Source organism: Chiloscyllium punctatum, unplaced genomic scaffold, assembly GCF_047496795.1.
Source record: "Chiloscyllium punctatum isolate Juve2018m unplaced genomic scaffold, sChiPun1.3 scaffold_149, whole genome shotgun sequence".
Taxonomy (NCBI): Eukaryota; Metazoa; Chordata; class Chondrichthyes; order Orectolobiformes; family Hemiscylliidae; genus Chiloscyllium; species Chiloscyllium punctatum.
In genome coordinates this window covers 202,968-223,387 of record NW_027309883.1, presented here as the reverse complement: position 1 = coordinate 223,387, position 20,420 = coordinate 202,968, and positions in this window count along the sequence as shown.

Sequence of the window (20,420 nt, the reverse complement as noted above, 5' to 3'; positions counted from 1 at the left end):
CAAGAAGCGGAACATACTCTATCTAGAACCCTGTAACTCATTTGTGGTGGCCTCCCACTTTCCTGTCACAAGCTTCTCCCAAGCAGCTTTTGAAATTGCCAATACAAAACGTTCTAAGTTGGCCTGATTAAATTTAGAACTTTACCATTTATGTCAGGACTGTTCTTCTCGGTAAGTATTTTAAAACTGGTAGTTACTGAATAGCAGGCTCAAGAAGCAGAATGACCTCCTCCTGTCCCTCTGGAACAGACTCAAAAGGTTGAATGGCCTCCTCCTGTCCCTCTGCAACAGACCGGAGAGGCTTAATGGCCTCCTTCTGTCTCTCTGTAACAGGCTCAATGGGCTGAATGGCCTCCTCCTGTCCCTCTGTAACAGGCTCAATAGGCTGAATGGCCTCCTCCTGTTCATTTGCAATAGATCCGAGAGGCTGAATGGTCTCCTCCTATCCCTCTGCAACAGACCCGAGAGGCTTTATGGCCTCTCACTGACCATCTGTAACAGGGTTGAGAGGCTGAATGGTCTCCTCCTGTCCCTCTGTAACAGACATATGGGGACAGAATTGCCTTCTCCTGTTCCTGAGCAGCAGTCTCAATGCTCTGAATGATGTCACAAGGAGCAGCACTGCACAACGCCAATGGCCAATAAATAGTGGACACTGGTTTATTGTTTATGGAAGTGTCCCCACTGGTCACCTTATGCAGCTGGTCTGTTTATTTATCTCTATCGCCCTTTATAAACAGTATGTAATATAAAAAGTCCTGCAGTGTTCTTGCATTACTCCCACATACACGGAAGAAAGAATAAGAAGACTGAAAGATTTATGGTCCGTCCCTAAGGAACGCCCATCTATTTCGCCCAGACTGAATAAATGTCCCCTTTTATTGCGATAGGAAAAGTTATGAAAGGAAGGGGTTAACTGAGCCTGTTTGTTTAGTGACTGTGATTAATCCCAGTCTCCATGGATTCTAATTATCCCAGTGGAGGGGTTCCATCTTTTAATGATAAATGGGTTCCGTTGAATGTGCTGTATCAGTGGGAGCACCACCGACTGCATTAAAAGAGATCGGCAGCTCAAGAGATGCGGTGGGGAGCGATCAGCATCTGAGCACAACTGTCTGGAATGTTCCAACAATGAATCAAAATCTGAGAACATTAGACTGCAATGTTCCAACAATGGATCAGAATCTGAGAACATTAGACTGGAATGTTCCAACAATGATTCACAATCTGAGAACATTAGGCTGGAATGTCTCAAGAATGGACAGGAGTTTATATTGGGATGTTTGGCTTCTTTCTACATATTATGATCGAAACCCATTATGGTGGCGGGTAGAATATGCACTTTACATTATTCAATATTTTTATTATCCAATCCTGGCTTTCGTTGGTGTCCCTGGTAAGTCTCAATGTTCAGTCATTAATTTTATAAATCATGATTGACTGTAATACTGTCCTTACATTGACTCTACTATCATTGTCGCTGTTATTGTTCCTGCTGAGACTCTAAATGGAGATGTTCACTTTACAAACCACTACTAACTGTAGCAATGGACTTGTTAATTCACTCTCTCCCTCCTTGCTTCTGGCAGTGTTACTCATGGGTCTCTATGTTGACCTGTCTCATTTCAACTGTGCAACATAAGATTCATCTTATCACTGCCCTTGCTGCTTAAATATTAAAAGCATTGAGGTCACTATGTTCTGTTCTGCTCTGGTTACAGATTGCATTTAGTCTCTCTGACTACATCCCATCCCTGGCCAATACTGAGCTAAAAAACACTGGCAGAGTCCTCACATGTTGGGCGGATAGTCCAGCTTACTGACCAATACACTGGCACGGCCTGCACAGCTCTCCATGCTGGTCAGATAGTTCATTTTCTAAGCAATACATTGGCATAGACTGCAGAGCTCCCCAGTTAGTCACACTGCCCTGTCTTTTCCCCCATATTTCACCAATATGGCCTATATCTATCTTAATTATCTTTTTCTATCTTTAGTGTGAATTTTTCTGTCCTTCAGTATCTTTCCCTCGCTTTGGGTTTTGGCTCCCTAATGTATCGAGGGCTGACATTGTGAAACTCAGAAACAATAAAATGGTGTGTGTTTCATGTTCCATGTTATATATGCATTCCTGCAGTGCTCTTGCACTACTCTCACACACATGGAAAAAAGGGAAAAAAAAGCTGACTGTTTAATGATCCATGTTGGACAGGAGGGATTCAGCAGTTTTGACTCACGTCTTTGAAACTTAGTCTGTGCCTGTCCACTGAACGCCCTCTCAGTTGATCGTGTGGTTAGTAGCACGAGGAAGCCCTCGAGTATTATTGTAAAGGGGCAGGCATCGAACTTGCGTCGGAGGCTGAGAGGTGACCTTATAGAGATTTGCAAAATATGAACGGCATGGATAGAGTAAATAGACAAAGTATTTTCCCTGGGATCGGGGAGTCCAGAAATAGAGGGCACAGGTTTAGCGTGAAAGGGAAGGAGATCTAAGTGGCAACTTTTTCACACAGTGTAGTACGTGTATGGAATGATCTGCTGGAGGAAGTGTCGGAGGCTGGTACAATTGCAACAGTTAAGAGGCATTTGAATAGGTATGTGAATAGGAAGGGTCAGGAGGGATATGGGCTTGGTGCTAGCAGGTAGGACTAGATTGACTTGGGATATCAGGTCGGCAAGACGGGTTGGACTACAACGTCTGTTTCCATGCTGTACATCTGTGTGACTCTATCACTCTATGAAAATCTTCTTACTGAATGCTGTTATTCAAACTTTAGTGGAGGTGTTGGGGATGGTTTGCTGGAGGGTGTGCTGTGAGTTGCCCCAGAAATTTAGGGAGACCTGAGGATATTGAGACCCAACTCTGGATGGAGCATGTGGACTGTCGTTACAGTCTCTGGGTCTGTAACATGAACAACAAATGGAGCAGACGCTGCAGAGTGTGGAAGCTCTGAAACCAGAGCGTTAGTCTGTGGGGAAAGGGATCTGCCAAATCTTTCTGTGTCTTAATGAGGACACGCACACCTGCCACCCTTGCATGCACATGTGCACACACACACGCACACGCTCTTTCTCTCACATGCAAACACACATACTAGCACTCTCTCTCTCACTCTTCCCCAACCCCCGCGCACACACACTCCACATTTCTCACGTGCATACACGCATAAATCTGTGGGGTGAATTTGAATTTACAGATTTGTATTTGCAAATGCATTCAATTTTGTTTTTTTTTAAAAAAACATGCACTTTGTAGACAGTCAGTCAATATGGCATTTTATGAATTTCTGCTTGGAACTAAAACCCGTCTGATTCCAGAGTACAACACAGACGGACTCCAAACAAGACCTTCCCTGGCTTTGTTCCGGCGAGGTCACACCTTCGCAAACATAATAGATTGATTTGCGGAAGTGAAAATTGATAGTCAGGAAAAAGCTGTAGATGTTATATAATGGACCTCAGTAAGGTTTTTGATGAGGTAAGCTGACGGAGAAGGTGTAATTGCAAGGGGTCCAGGGGCTACGAACTAAATGGATGGAGAACAGGCTGGGCAGCAGCAGACAGAGAGTAGCAGTGGAAGGGAGTTTCTCAAAATGAAGGACTGTTCTGGGTGGTGTTTAACAGGGTTTAGTGCTGGGACCGATATTGTTTATGATACTCATAAATGAACTAATGGAAGGTAAAGGTGGTCTGATTAATAAGTTTGGAGATGGCACTATGATTGGTGGAGTAGCAGAAAGTAAAGGGGACTGTCAGAGAATGCAGCAGAAAATAGATCGATTGGAGAGTTGTGCAGAGAAATGGCAAATACAGTTCAATCTGGACAAATGTGAGATGATGCGTTTTGGAAGATGCAATTCAAGAATGAACTATATGGTAAATGGAAAAAAAAAGCCCTGGGCAAAATTGGTGTACAGAGAGATGTGGATGTTCAGATCCATTGTTCCTTAGACGGGCAGGTCGATAGACTGGTCAAGAAGGCATACAACATACTTTGCTTCCTGCATTCCACCATTTTAAGAAGGGCAGAAAAGAGAAAGTGGAGAAATACAGACCAGTTAACTTGTCATCCACAGGAGGGATTCTGTTGGAGTATATTTTGTACAAGAGATGACAGATCATGTTAGAGTTGTCTATGGCTTTGGTTCAACAACATTTCAAATAGTTTGTACAGTTCCGATCGCCACCTTACCAAAGTGATGTGGATTCTTTGGAGAGGGTGCAGAGGAGTTTCACCAGGATATTTCCTGTAATTGGAGGGAACTGGCTATGAAGAGAGGTTTGCTAGATTAGGATTATTTTCATTACACTGACGGAAGTTCGGGGGACCTGATTGAGTTCTACAAAATCATAGACATGGTAGATAGCAAGATGCTTATTCCCAGAGAGCGGTACTCAATGTCTAGTGGTCAGGAATCCAAGATGAGAGGGAAAAGGTTTATGGGAGATATGTTCAGAAAGTTCTTTTCACACTGACTGGCAGATGCCTGAAACGCAATGCCAGCGCAGGTGTTAGACGTGGTCACGATAGCGACATTTAATATGTATATAGAAAGATACATTAATGGGTAGGGAGCAGAGGGATACAGATCCTTTGAAAATAGGTGACAAGTTTAGATAGAGGGTATGGATCAGTGCAGGCTTGGAAGGCCCGAAGGATATGTTCCTTTGCTGGAATTTTTTTTGTTCTTGTTAAATACTGGCGAAAAGTGTATTTCCATATTTGAAAGGAAAATGAAAACAAGGCCAAATGTGGCACAGTGAATGTGTGGACAGAGAACAGAAAATTGACAGGGAGATGAAACTGTTACATTATGTCTGCCTTCACGGACGAAGATCCAGACAATATCCGAGAAGTACCATAGAACGTTTGTAACTAAACACTAAAATCATTCATACTAGTGACGTGGTAGTATATGACAACATACCTGGATTGAGGATTGATAAATCTGACAGATCAGATGTACTTCATACTGCAATGTCAGTGAAAGCAGCAATACACAGATGGATTGTATTGTGGAGGACTGTCTTTATCCGTATTCAATTTGAAAGGATATAAATGCATTCCAACGATTTAAGAAGGGAAGAAGAAGGAGAGTGGAAAACTACAGACCAGTTTACTTGTCATCTGCAGGAAATAATCTTTTGCAATCTATCATAACGAATGTGATATTGGAGACTGAGAAAGGAAAAGCAAACTTCAAGAGAATTATTTTACATTTATGAAAGGAAAGTTATAATTTACAAAAGTTTTGTTTGAAGATATATCTTGGAGACCTATCCATAGAGAACCAATGGATGCCAAATAGTCAGATATTCAGGAGGAATTTTAATCAGCACACATAGTAACTTAACCGAAAACATTAAAGCAAAGGATATTGGGAGGAACATATCCAAACAGGGAAGGTAAAAGTTACGTTTGCCTTCATTTAATGGCAATACGAATACAGACGATGAAGGGTCAACCAGACTCAAAGCGTTAACTTCCTCCCTTTTGCGGATGTTGCCTGACTCACTGAGTCGTCTAGCATGTGTTAGTTTCAGTTCAGATTCCAGCTTCTGCAGTAATTTGTTCAGATGAGCAGTAAAAACATTCTGCACTAGTTACACAGAGTTCTGGTGAGACTGTTCCTGGAGCTGAAAGATTTGTTGCTGGAAAAGTGCAGCAGGTCAGGCAGAATACAAGGAGCAGGAGAATCGACGTTTCGGGCAAAAGCCCTTCTTCAGGAATGCTTATGCCCAAAACATCGATTCTCCTGCTCCTTGGATGCTGCCTGACCTGCTGCGCTTTACCAGCAACACATTTTTCAGCTCTGATCTCCAGCATCTGCAGTCCTCAATTTCTCCTAGACTGTACCTGGAGCATTGTATACAATGTTGATGTCTTAATCTAAATAAAGGATAGAGACCCCATATACTGAATGGGCATTCTGCAGATTAATCCCTCAGATAGCAAGGTTTTCTGCCGACGAAACTTGGCCTGAGATCAAGGCGGGAATCTGATTGTGAATCTGGTGAACATTGATAGATTGATATATGAGAGCTTCACGTCTGTTTTACTCGGGAGAAGGAGGATGCAGAGACAGAATTCGAGAAGATGGGCTGAGAAGCTCTTGAGCAGATTTATGTAATATATGGACAGGGATTGAGAGTTTTGGCTGGTATAAAATTGGACATGTCCCTAGTTCCAGCTCAGTTACATCTCAGGCTGCTGTTGTAGACAAGGGATGAAAGGCGCTGATGAAAATGTTTAAATACAATCTGGTCACAGGTAACGTGCTGAGGACTGGAGAACACCCTTTATGGGAAGGGCTGTCGAGATTAACCAAGGAACTACAGTGAGTATCAGATCAGTGTTCGAGAAACTATTGCAGAAAATAGGTGGTTTTCGAAGACTGTTTGTGTGTCAGTGCTGTGTCCCTCATTATTTGTGGTATTCATAAATGATATAGATGTGAACTGAAGGGGCATGGGGTGAATGTAATAATTAGGTTTGTGTCTGACAAAGAGATTACTCGGGTGGTTGGCAGTGAGGAAGAAGGTATTGCCTTACAGGAAGATACAGATGGAATGGTCAGATGGGCAGATCAATGGCAGATGGAATGTAACGCTGATAAATATGATGTGATGCACTTTGAAGGAAGGAACCAGACAGGGGAGGAATCAATAAATAGCAGCAGACTCGCAATTTCAGAGGGTGCTTCTACTCACATCCCTGAATGTGACGGGACTGGGTAATAGATTAGTTAAGAAGTAATTGGAGACAGCAGACGTAGCCTTTACTAATAGAGGCATAGATTACAAGAGCTATATAGCACTTTGGTAAAGTCCAAAATGGAATACTGTGTGCAGTTCAGGGATCCACATTACAGGAAAGATGTGAGTGCACTGAAGGTGGCGCAGAGGAGATTCAACAGGATGTTCCCTGGAATGGAGCATATCAGCTGTGGAGGGAGGTTGGTTACTCGGGTTGGCTACTTTGGAGCAATGAAGACTGAGGGGAACGTGAGTTAGGACAGCAAGATTACGAAGGGCATGGACAGGGTGGATAGACAGCAGCGGTTCCTTTAAGTCAGAGGGTCAAGAACAAATGAGCACACTTTTAAAGTGAAGGGGTTGAGGTTTAGAGAGGATTTCAGGATTTCACCCAGAGGATGTTGGCCTCGTCTGGAATGCATTTTCTGAGAGGGCAGTTGTTGTGGGTCATCGGACAGCCATTAAAAGGTAGGTGGACAAGCACTTGAAGTGTCAAAACACTCACGTCTATGGGCTTGATGTATGAAAGTGGGACGAATGTAGATTGTACTGTATTTCTTAGTGTACAGAGATCGCTTCTGTGATTGTATGGCTGTGGAAGATCAATCACTGAGCTGCCTAAGAGAGGAAATGATGGGTGTATGAAGCGTACATTAAGAAGAGTGAAATGTAAACACTTCTCAACATACAGTATACCAAGGTGAGATGTTAGAGAAAATCATTCTATCTTCCTTACAGGCTGAAACCAGAGGATAAGAAAATGGCAGGACTATGAAGCAACGACTTCTGTTCTGCCTTCACAAAAGAAAGCATTTCAAAAAGTAAACTCCAAGCACTTCTCAGTCTACTGAGAAAAAGTAAATAGAATCAAATCTGTACATCAACAGTTTTGGAGAAATTATTTTGACTGAAATATGATAAATACCCATGACCTGTTAATCTTCTTGTTGATTACTAAGGGAGGTGGCCAAGGTAACAATGAATACTCTGTTTATCCTCTTCCAAATGCTTGAAAATTCTGGAATTCAATTCACAGATTTGACAGCAGCAAGTGTAACCCCAGTATTTCTGTTGGAGATAGGGAATCACAGTCTGCTTCGGACCAAAAAAGCAATCAGGACCATACAAGATTCTATTAGAAAGGACGCATTTTCAGGGAACTTAGAAAATTATATTAATGTAAAAGTAATGAACATAGATAAAGTCATTGCCGATTTATTAAAGGCCAATCATATTTGAGAAATTGATGGGAAATAAATTATGGCACAGCAATGAATGCACTGAATTTGGATTATCAGAAACACTTTTGATGAAGTCCCAACTCTAGTTTTGTGACAATGCTACTCCTTTAACAAGTTTATTCTGCTCGTGTTTTATTTTACATGGCTATCTTAAAAGCAGCAGATCCACAAAGTCTGGGTTTGACTACTTGGGAATGCTTTCAAGTCTAAAATTAAAGCACGCATAATGAGGAGCAAGGTATCGTAGGTCTGGTCATGTACAATAAGACAGGAATGATTATTCACATCATACTGAAGGAGTGATCACAGTATGGTTGAATTTAGAATGCAGAGAGAGAGTGTGAAGATAAAATCCAATAACAGTTTGCTGTGCTTCAGCAAGGGAGACAACAATAGAATGAGGGAGGAGTTGGCTAAAGTCGCCTCAAAACAAATACTTCATGATGGGAGAGTTGGCAAGCAGTGGAGAATTTTCAAAGGAGATTTTTAATTTCCGTGGCAAAAGTATATTCCAGTGAAAAGGAAAGACTCCAAGAAAATGGGTAATTTGTCAATTGTGCCTAAGGAAAAAAGGGATGCTATCAAATTGAAAGAGAAGGAATGCGACAGCAGAAACCTAAAAGATTGGGCAAAACATTAATGGTCAACAGAAAGTCACAAAATGAACTATAAAGAAAAGTATGATAGAACACGAGAAAAAAAAAAGAAACAAGTACAGAATATAAAGATAGATAGATGATGGTATATAACATAAATATATAATTTTTTTTAAAAAATACTCATGTAAATGTTGGTCCTACAGAGGATGGGAATGGTCATTTAGGCATAGGATATGACGAAATGGCCGAGACATTGAACAGGTGTTTTGTATCTGTCATCATAGTGGAGGACACCAATAGCATGCTGGTAACTGCCAAAGAGACGGAGGTAGGTGAGGACCTTGGAAACAATCATTATTATGGAAGAGATAGTGTTGCACAAGCTAACGGAGCTGAGGGTAGGCAAATCTCCTGGCCGTGATGGAATGCATTCCAGAGTTCTAGAAGCGATATCGTGAGAAATAGTAAATGCAATTTTGTCAATTTGTTAAAATTTGCTGAACTCCAGGGTATTCCCAGCAGATTGGAAAACAGCAAATGTGACGCCACTTTTTAAAAAAGGAGGTAAACAAAATATGGCGAATTATAAGACCAGTTAGCTCTTCCTATGTAGTGGGGAAACTGCTTGAGTGTATTCTCAAGGAAGAAAGAGCAAAGCATTTCTATAGAAATCGTCCCATTGCGCAGACGCAGCATGGGTTCATGAAGAATAGGTTATGTTTAGCAAGTCTTTTGGAAATCTATGGAGACAATACGAGCAAGGTGAACAACGAGGCCCCATGGCTATGGTGTACCTAGATTTCCAAAAGGTCTTCAACAAGACGCCACACAAGAAGCTGCTGCATAAGAAAAAGGTGCATGACGTTACGGGTAAATTATCAGCATAGAGGATTGCTGGACTAACAGGAAGCAAATTGTGAGTGTAAGGGAGTGACATTCTGGCTGGCAATCAATACCGAGTGGTGTGCCTCTGTAATCGGTGTTGGGGTCACAATTATTCACAATTTATATAGGTGATTTGGAGTTGGGGAGAACGTGTCGTGTGTCAAGGTTTTCAGATGACACGAAGATGCGTTTCATAGCAAAGCATGCAGAGGACTGTAAGACCTAGTGGATGAACATAGATATTTTAAGTGAGTGGGTAAAGATCTGGCAGATGGAATACACTTGATAAATGTGATATCATCCATTTTTTTGGGAGTGCCAGTAAAAAGGATTATTACTTGAATGGTAAAACGTTGCAGCATGCTGGTGAACAGAGGGACCTGCGTGTCCATGTGCATGAATCACAGAAGGTTGGTCTGCAGCTACAGCAATTACTGAGGAAAGCAAATGGAATGTTGCCCTTCATTGCTAAACGGATTGAGGTTATAAGCAGGGAGGTTATGTTGCAGCTGTCCAGGGTGCTGGTGAGGCCACACCTGGAGTACTGTATGCAGTTTTGGTCTCGTTACTTCAGGAAGAATATACTGGCACTGGGCGGGGTGCAGAGGTAGTTTATTTGGGTGATTCCAGAGGTAAGGGGGTTGGCTTATGAGGTGTTATAGAGCAGACTAGAACTATATTGATTGGAATTTAGAAGAATGAGGGGATTACCTCATAGAAACATATAAAATTATGCAGTGAGTATATTAGACAGAAGTAGAGAGGATGTTTCCACTGGCAGGTGAAGCTAAGAAGAGGGAATGGCCTCAATATTAGAGGGAGTAGATTTAGGATTGAATTGAGAAGGAAGCGCTTCACCCAGAGGTTTGTAATCTCTAGAATTCCCTGCCCAGTTAAGCATTTGGTACTACTTCAGTAAAAGTTTTAAAACTAAGGTAGATACCTTTTGAACAATAAAGTGAATAAGGGATACAGTGAGAGCGTGGGAAAGTAGATCAGAGTCCACGAGTAGATCAGTCACGATCTTATTGAATGGCAGAGGACCAGACGGCCTACTCCTGCTCCTAGCTCTTCAGTTCTTTTGAAAGGGGAGTGGCCAGTCATCCCAGTTTATCTCCTCTGCTTTGGTTTGTTTGGTCTGATTTTCCGCAGTCTGGCTGTTTACTTAAAGCAGGCAGCCAGTTGTGAAGCTACTGGACCCAGAAAAGCAGGTCCATGTTGTTCCTCCCTCTCTCTCTGACATCTCTCCTGTAAGAAACTGTGTTTGATTTTGTTTTTCCTTTCAGTTTTGCCATGGGGTGTTTATGGGGATTATATCAAGTACTTGGAACACAATCATTAAGTTGGGATCACCTGTTGGGTTTTCGGATAGGTTAGGTTATTCTGTATTGTATCTTCTTCTGTTTGCGTCTCACTCAGTAATCTTGCAAAGACATTCTGTTTTGTTTAAAACTAAGTGATTTGACCAGCTGCATCACTCCTGGGATATTTGCTTTACACTTGCTTAAGTCAGCGAGCAAAAGTTGGGTCTGTGCTACTTCCTTGAAATGATTTGAGGTGGTCCTGGTCCATAACAGTGTGTAACAGCGAGATCTAATATACTGGCATGGGTTGAAAATAGGAGAGCCGACAGGGAAAAGTGAATCAGCATAAACCATTCCATGTATTTTGCAGTAGAAAGCAATGACTAGCGGGATAATCCAGGAATTGAGGTTTAGGCCCCATCTATTCAGAAAACAGATCAAACATATGTTCATGGGTATTAAATGTAATCTTTCCAAATCTGCTGACGGTACCAAAATGAGATTGTGAGCGGGTGAGGAGGATATAAAAAAGTTTCAAGTGATTGCGACAAGTGGACGAAATGGTAAAATACGTGGCAGAAAAGAACAATGTGGATAGACGTAAAATTGAGCAATTTGGTTGGAAAAATAGACTAACAGACTAGCATTTCAAAAGGAATTAAAGTAAAGAAGTTGCTGCATGAAGATATTATGTGTATACTTTTGTTGACTTCTTCACCAAACTCCAAGGTCCATGCAGGGCAGTGAGTTCTGAAGCCAGAAGTCAATACTGGGATTGATATTGGCACACTGACCAGTATACATAGACCCACCAAGTGGGGAGCTCTGCCATTGAAAAGGATCTCAATCTCCTTGAACTCCACTCACAGAAAGCAATACTGCTGCAACAGAAAGCAGGTAGAAAAATAATTGGTGTGTTAACCTTCATTTCCGGTGGATTTGAGGCCAGGTGTGTCTTACGGCAGCTACACAGGGCCTTTGTGAGCACCCATCTCGAACATTGTGCAATATGTGTGCAGTATTGGTCTCCTTATCTCATAAAGGGCAAACCTGACATTGAGGGGGAGCAGTGAAGGATGACCAGACTGATCTCTGGGATGACAGGCTTGTTGTGGGAGCAGAGTTTGAGGCAACTGAGTCTGTATCCCATGGAGTTTAGAAAAATCGTGGCGACCTCAGTGAAATATATAAAACTCTGACAGGGTGAAACAGATTGTCAGCGGGGATGATAATTCCACTGGCTGGGACGTCTAAAACAAGGGTCACAGTATTAGGTACAGGCAAGCCACTTTGCATTGAGATGACAATAAATGTCTGCAGTCGCAGACTGATAAACCTGGGGAATTCTGTCTCACATAAGACTGCAGGAACTAAGGCACTGAATATAACTAAGGATATTTGGTCACTAAAGGGGTGAAGTTGCAGCAGGAGGTTGGTGTGGAGATTCAGGATCAGCCATTGTTATATTGAATGGAGGAGCAAAATTGACGGACCAAAGTTCCTACTTCATATCTTTCTGATATATGATCACTTCAAAGGATATACAGTATAGAGTGTTAGGGAAATGTTAATTGAAGAGTTGTTTGGCCAAAACCTAGAGTGGGGAAGGCTCATTGTGTTGAAAGGCCTACTCATTTCGCGATGTTTCTGTGCTGTCTGTGGGAAAGCTCTGTTATTGTTGTCATAAGCTCTCAGATGTAAGGAAGTAGGTCTCTGCAGTGTCTACAGGACTGTGCTTCCTAATTCCTTTTCCGACATAGAGGCTGGTGCTGGGTGTTATCTCATTTTTATCTCTTAAGACCTCGGAGAAGTTTGATATAACGGGCTTGCATGGCCGCTTCAGAGACAATTGAAGAGTTTACCACATGTCTGTATATCTGGAGTCACTTTTTGGGTCGACCATGAACGCACGGGAGATTCACTTCCTGAATGTACATTGGGGAAGGAAATTTACGTTGACAATGGACATGTGCTTCAAGGTCAATATTACTGTCACCAGATTTTAGATCTCGATATTTTATTAATTGTTTCTAACTTCGACCAGCTGCCAGAGAATTATTCTGGTTTGGATTAGTAATCCAGTGACATTTACACAGCAACACCGTCTCCACATGGGGGCCTGTGCACATTATTTCTGTGCTGGTCGACAGCTCGGTCAAAGAAATTCTTACCAATTTAATTATCGTGATGGGACTGAGGGGGAGGTAGTTGGTCAGATTGTAATTAATCTCCTCTGAGGGGACGGGACACTTTTGTGTAATTTTCCACATTGCCAGGGAGATGTCAGAGTTGGAGCTGGAATGAAACAGCTTCCACAGAGACACGGCTTGTTGTGCAGCACAAGTCTTTAGTTCTATTGCAGGAATGGTGTCAGGATCCATCCCCTTTTTCGTATCTACAGTGTTCAGCTGTTTCTTCATGTTACGTGCAGCGAATCGAATTGTTTGAAGTCTGGCATCTGCCATTCTGTGGGGATCATCCAAGCAACACTCCTGGCTGAGGATGGTGAATAACTGCATTCTTGTCTTTTACACTGATGTGCAGGATGGTTCCATTTTTTTCGCGGAATGGCAAAACAATAGCCGAGTGGTGTTGCTGCAGATGTGTTAGTATAACAACCCTAGGAATGTTCTGGTGACATGAGTTCAAATCCTGTTACAGTACATTATCGAACTCCAATCCAATAAATGTTTGGAATTAGGAGTCTAATGATGATCATGAATCAATTGCTGATTGTGGGAGAAATCGATTTGGTTCAATGATGTCCTTTACGGAAGGAAGCTGCCATCCATACCTGCTCTGGCCCACATGTAACTCCAGAGACACAGCAATGTCATTGACTCTTAACAGTCCTCTGGGCAATAAATGCTGACCTAGTCAGCGATTACCTAATCCCAGTGAACGTTGTTTTCAAATAATATTTGTGGAGTCCTTTTCTCTCGTAAGTTGTTCCATGGTTCAACCCCATTTCTGACTGGATGTGGCAGGACTGCAGAGTTTCGATCTGATCTGTTTACTTTGTAATCATGTTGCCTTCTCTATCAGATATTAGTCCTGCTGTTTGGAATGTAAATACAGTAGTCAGTGTGATAGCTTTTTATGGATTGTCAACTTTTTCACGCAGTGGTTTTGTGTGTGTATGGAATGAGCTGCCAGATGAGCTGTTAGATGCAAGTACAGTGTCAACATTTAAAAGACATTTGGAAAAAAAACATACGAATGGGAAGCGTTTAGAGACATATGGACCAAATGCAATCAGATGGGACTAGTTTAGTTTGAATAACCTGGTCAGCATGGTTAGATGAAATGTTTGTGTGCAATATGACTGCATGAATCGAGAAAGTGATGGAAAAAGCAAGAAATAGATGGAAAAATGATAAAAAGATATGATGTAAATAAATTAGCAAGAAATATAAAAACAACCATCACAAGTTTTTCTGTGTGTATACAAAAAAGTTGAAGATGAGTGTGTGACTTTTGGTAGAAAGAAAGTCAGGAAAGTATATTGGGGACATTCGGAGGGTATGACTGGGGAAGTGGCTACAGGGAACAGGCAGATAATTTACACCAGTATTTGACATCAATCCTCACAGGGAAGGCACTGTAAGTATTTCAAAATCATCAAGAAAATGGTAATAGGAGGGTTCTCGAACTGTCTCTAACAAAAGGTACAAGGGTATTAACAACAGATAAGACTAAGGATAGGCAGGTCAGCAGTAATTCATAATTGGTTTTAAAACAAGTGGTTACAGAGTGACTGGTGCCACTGTGTGAAATATTCCATCACTCTCTGGATTACAAAAGTGTTCCAGTGAAACACGTGAAGCTCCAATATGGCACCTGTTTTCAAGGATGGAGCGAGACAGAAATAAGGAACCACTGAGCCGAACCATTATTGCTGGGAAACTGTGAGAGTCTGTTATTAAGGAAGGAATTGCAGGATATTTAGAAAAGCTTCCGGCAGAGTCAACATAGTTTTGTAAAGGGAAACTATGTTCTGCCTTGTAAAATGATGCAATGTTTTTTCTGGAGATCCCATGAGAATGTAACAAGCGGACTTGATAAAGGGAAACTGGTAGACATGAGGCTTTCCCAAGATTTTCCACAAGGTATCACAAGTAATTTTCGTCCACCAAACAGAAACTCATAGTATGATGGATAATGTATGAGCATGGGATGACGGATGGTTATCACATATTGGAGAGTCAGGATTCATTGATCTTTATGATAAAGACATATGTGCTGGAGTAGCTCCAATATCAGTCCAATGGCTTCAGCTATTTTCATCTATAGTGAGAGCCTGAGGGAGGGTGCTGAGTGCAATACACATCCGAGTTTGAGGATGACACTGACAACCAAAAGGCAGGCTGTTATTTAATGAAGAGGAGTCCCAACAAAGGAGCAGTACAAAGGGATTGGAGTGTTCCAGCGCATGAAACATAAAGTCAGCATGCTGAAGATGAAAGTAACTAGATTAGTACATTGAGCGGGTTTCTGGGATGAAAGGGTTGAATTATTGAGTACATCTAAAATGGTGAGGCAATTAATCATGACGCTTGAAATGAATGAGCGTGACATTACTGAAATGGACAAGGTACAGAGGGGAAAATGAGGACTGCAGATGCTGGGGATCAAAGCTTAAAAATATGTTGCTGGAAAAGCGCAGCAGGTCAGGCAGCATCAAAGTAGAAGGAGAATTGACGTTAAGGGCTTATGCCTGAAACATCGATTCTCCTTCTCCTTTGATGCTGCCTGACCTGCTGCGCTTTTCCAACAACACATTTTTAAGGTACAGAGGGGGCTTGACAAGGTATTTGTTGAGAATGTGGTTCCACACCTGGGCAGAGTGTCTCACTCCGGGCCATTTATACAGAATAAGGGACATCGAATTTCAAACTGAGATGTAAAGAAATGTCATCTTTCAGAAGGTAGTGAATTACTGGAATTCCCGAACCCAGAGATTTGTGGAAGGTGGGTCACTGAAAGTATTTACACAGGGGGTGGATTGGTTTCGGACATACAAGCGAGTTGAGAGATACGAGGGGGTAGCAGGAAAGTGGAGTTGAGCGAGCATGGATTCTACAAGTACATTTTCGAAACAAGGCCTAACCATCGGATTGATCTCGATCTGCTCCTGTGTAGCAGGTCCGAAGGGCTGAATAGAACATCAGAACACAGGGCTGAGGGATACTAGTGGGCCATTCGACCCTTTGACACTACTCCACCAGTCATGTAGGTCATGGTTCAACTCATTGTGCTCTCAGCTGCACTTTTCTCTCCATTATCCCTGATACACATGTCTATGGAAAATCAGATGAAGCCAGCCTCAATATAATAAAAAGATTCAGCTATCACAAACTTCTGGGAAAAAATATTTGCACTTGAATAAATGCCCACTTTGTGAATTCTCCTCACTCCGGTTCTGACTGTGGTTGTAGGGTGCGACTGTTACCTTTTCTAGTACCGTTCCTCCATTGTTTGCAACAAATTTTAATGTAACCAGGTTGGAGATATGGCCGATAATAAAGGTCTCAGACTGGGACAGGTTCAGTGATAGGAACAAGTCAGGCAGATTGCTTTAGTCAGCCACATATAACTAATAGAAATAACGGAGCAGCACTGCTGTCTCATATCACCAAGGAGCTGCGTTCAATTGCAACCTTCAATTCTCCCCGCATCTGTGTGTGTTTCCTCCCGGTGATCCAGTTTCCTCCCACAGTCCAAAGATGTGCAGGTTAGACTTAATTGACCATGCTAAATTGCCCATAGTGCTCAGGGATGTGTAGGTTAGCTGGTTTCGTCATGGAAAACGCAGGATTACATGGTTAGGGTAGGGGGATAGGTCTGGGTGGGCTGCCGTTCGGTGGGCCAGTGTGAACTAAATGGACAGAATGTCGTGCTTCCAACTATAGAAGTTCTATGACAATGACAACTTTGGACTAGACAAACACCCAATGATTATCTTCCTGATCCATGCTCCTCTGTCTTGCATATTTCAATAAGACCACCTCTCATTCCAAGAATAATCTGTTAAAGCCTCCATAATATTATCCCTTCATCCCAGGAATACGTGAAGTGAAACATCTTTGAACTGCTTTCAATGTAATTGTATCCTTTCTCAGGTAAGGAGACAAAATAACAACCTCACACCCCAGATGAGGTTATTTTTTATTTTCTCAGTGTTGTGCTACTTTGGAAATCTCTTCCCACAGAGTGTTGGAGGCAGAGATATTGCATATTTTTGAGGCTCAGACTGAAGGTTCATAGATAACAATGGAGTCAAGGATTATGTGGCAGGAATATGCGGTGTGGGAGAAATGCTGGCAGTAGTACAAAATGACACAAATCTAAAACACCCAGGAACATAATGCAAAACAAATGGTAAGGTAGATAAATAAAATAAATGCAAAAGTGATAGAATAGAGTTCCAATGGACCATGGGGCTGTTCTTTCATGAGACAGAGACCACTCGTGGTGGTTACATCTGAGGGTCAGCGCACCTAAGGTGATGGGGTGAGGTTGAGAGAGCGTCTCTTCATGGTAACCTCTGTCAGTGTGGGAAATTGAACCTGTGCTGGCGTCCTCCCTCTGCATCATGAACCAGCCATCCAGCTAAATGAGTGGGCCACTGTGTAACTGTTACAGACAGAAACAGCCACAGACAAAGGACAATAGAAACTTTCCTAACAAGGTAAAAAGTTACAATTAATATAACAGTCAAGAAAACGGATAAGGATAAAAGCGTTCTCGGCTAGAAATTGTATTTAATAACGAGACAAGTGCTTGGAAGCCGTCTTTGGCTGAATAATATAAAGTGAGACAAGTGAAATAACCAGAACACTAATTGTTATTGCTTACTGATAACCATAAAAAAAATATAGATTTTGGTCAGTCTGTGTAAAATGAGCTTATCATTACATGAAAGTATATAATTTATGGAATATATCGTTTGGAGTGTCCGTCCCCATGGGAAATGCCCTCGAACAGGCGCTTGAAGAAAACCGGGGGGAAAGTGCCTGAGTGTCGTCTGGTCAGTGACAGGAACCCAGGGGTTTGAATAACTGAAAGTTCCTGCAACATGGAGCTGAGAAAACCATCAAATAATCCGCAATCTCATTATTTGATAGAGCACATTGGAAGGGTTGATTGGCCTTATGATGGATTTTAATTGGATGTGATTTGAAAAACATACATCTCTACTCCTTCCTCTTAAATGTTACATACTGGTGCACTGAAAATTTCCTGAAAAAAGAAATTACTTGCAACATTTTCTGGAACATCCCATAATCAGTATTCTACAGAATATTCTCTCACCGTGTGAGGGTACTGGAAAGACGAGAAAGAAAGAGAGAAAAAGGAAAGGCGCTGCGTGCAGCAGTGAGAGTGGTGGAGCATGAGCCTTGTTCGGGTAGGTGCGATAACAGAATACAGTGTTTATGGTGTGCGGGTGAAGTGGAGAGAGAGAGAGAAGGTGCTGCGTGCAGCAGTGAGAGTGGTTGAGCATGAGCCTTGTTCGGGGAGGTGTTATAACAGAATACAGTGTTTATTGTGTGCGGGTAAAGTGGAGAGAGGGAGAGAAGGTGCTACGTGCAGCAGTGAGAGTGGTTGAGCATGCGCCTTGTCCGGGGTAGATACAATAACAGATTTCAATGAGTGTGCGGGTTCAGAGAGAAGACGGTGACCCTTATCCTGGCAGTATGGAGAAGGTTATTGATGCCTGACCTGTATTGTTGGACATTTCTTCAGACCGCAGATCCCGCATTGAGCTGGGTGGTGAGCTCAAACCACTGTGCAGGGCAGCTCCAAACTGACAAAGCTCAACCGTGTGCCAATTGGTCTTTTAAAGATGGTACCAGTACCAGGGATCACAGAATATCCACGGGGCATCCAAGTGATGGTGTATACCTCCAGCCATGAAGGGTGAGAGAATTAGGCTGGCATTGAATGAGAGGGACACTATGGGGTGGGGTGGGTAGTTAATGAGGTGGGTTCGATAAGGTAAAACCAGGAAACTGACCCAGCTTCATGCAGACGATCCCTCAGTCACACTCAATGAAAATGGCACTGAGATAAATGAATGTTAGTTTCTGCCCAATGAGTTGAAGAATCTGCTGACTCCACTCCCAGTTACAAAGCTGAAGAAGAAATGCTCACCCAAAACTTTCCATCATTCGAACTCACTCCCATAACCCATTCACCCATCATTCCTGGGAATACTGGCTCACGGTGCAGGATGCTGTCAAAATATCTTCATTTCAGCATTCAGAAACCTGCGATCTTCCATGAAATTGTCTTTCAATTTCCCTTTCCATTTTATAATCAAAAATATTTTGTTTGTTGATATTTAAACTGACTCCCCCGCCATCTCTCCCTGGCAGTGGCGTTCACACACACAGCACCCCCTTGTCATGGCACAATGGACATATGGGCTGTAAAAGGATGGGAGCTGCACATCCTGTCACTTCCAGCATGGGCTGCATGTTTCTTCACTATGGGCAGTGATCTAACACAGTGTTACTGAGCAATGTACTGGAGTGGTTAAAACAGCTGCTTAGACAGTAACTGTTCGAGGTTTACAGATCCATTCACTGAACAGATCCCCATAATATACAGATGCCTTGTCCACGTCTATTGAGTAAGACACTGGTGTGAGCTGCATATCACCCCATGCTGGACAGACCGTTTTGTCAATGTTTCTGAATCAATGCATGGGTGTGTACTGTACTGCTCCACGTGTTGGATTGATAGCTAGTGGACTGGAGAGACCTGTGCTACATTCCATCATAGACTGATTGCTTTGTTGTACTGAACCTGCTCCATGTTGAGCAGATATCTCATCTGGGCTTGTACGGTCTGGGCTGGATCTGTGAGCTGGATTAACTCTGCAATATAATTCCTGATAGAGCGATCACTCCTCCAGCATGGCGCATTCCGCTGTGAAATCCCGTGTTTCTGCAACATGTTGTTCACTAAGTAATTAGCCAATTAGAACGTGAATATCTGTCCTTTTTGTTATGGAACTGAGCAGACACATCTCAAAATATATGACGAAAGTAGTCTTGACCAGAACTTTTTTTTTATTTTAAAGATAAATATGAGGTGCTGTGTTTCAGATGCAATTGGCTTGCTCAAAATATTAGACATTAAGTAAAACACAATTCACTCAACCATTGCCGACAAAATACAAAAAAGCAGAATAATAGTTTGTTTAACTACTAAAAAATAACTTCCAATATGGTAACATCCTATAAAGACACACTTGTCCATCAAAAAATTCAGGAAACAGATTGTCTCACCTGCAGTTCTCCAATACAGGAGGAAAGAACATCAAAAAGACAATTCTGAGAGAAATCTCAGAGAGGCTGTAGCAGCTGGGAGAGATTTCCAGTCTTAAAATCCTGTTGAGACCCCAGCAATAACTGGGTCAAGGTAAAAAGAAGAATTCTGGTTCTGTGACAGCTTGACCGTCACTCCACAGGACCAGGCCGCACCTGCAAGGACTATGAGGCATGGACTGTATCTACACTGTTTATGGCACTGTAGGAGCCTCTCAGAAATGCCTCATCCCATCTAAGCCGTTAAATGATCGTAAGACACATGTCAAAGTTGAACATAAATAAATAAAACAATAGGAT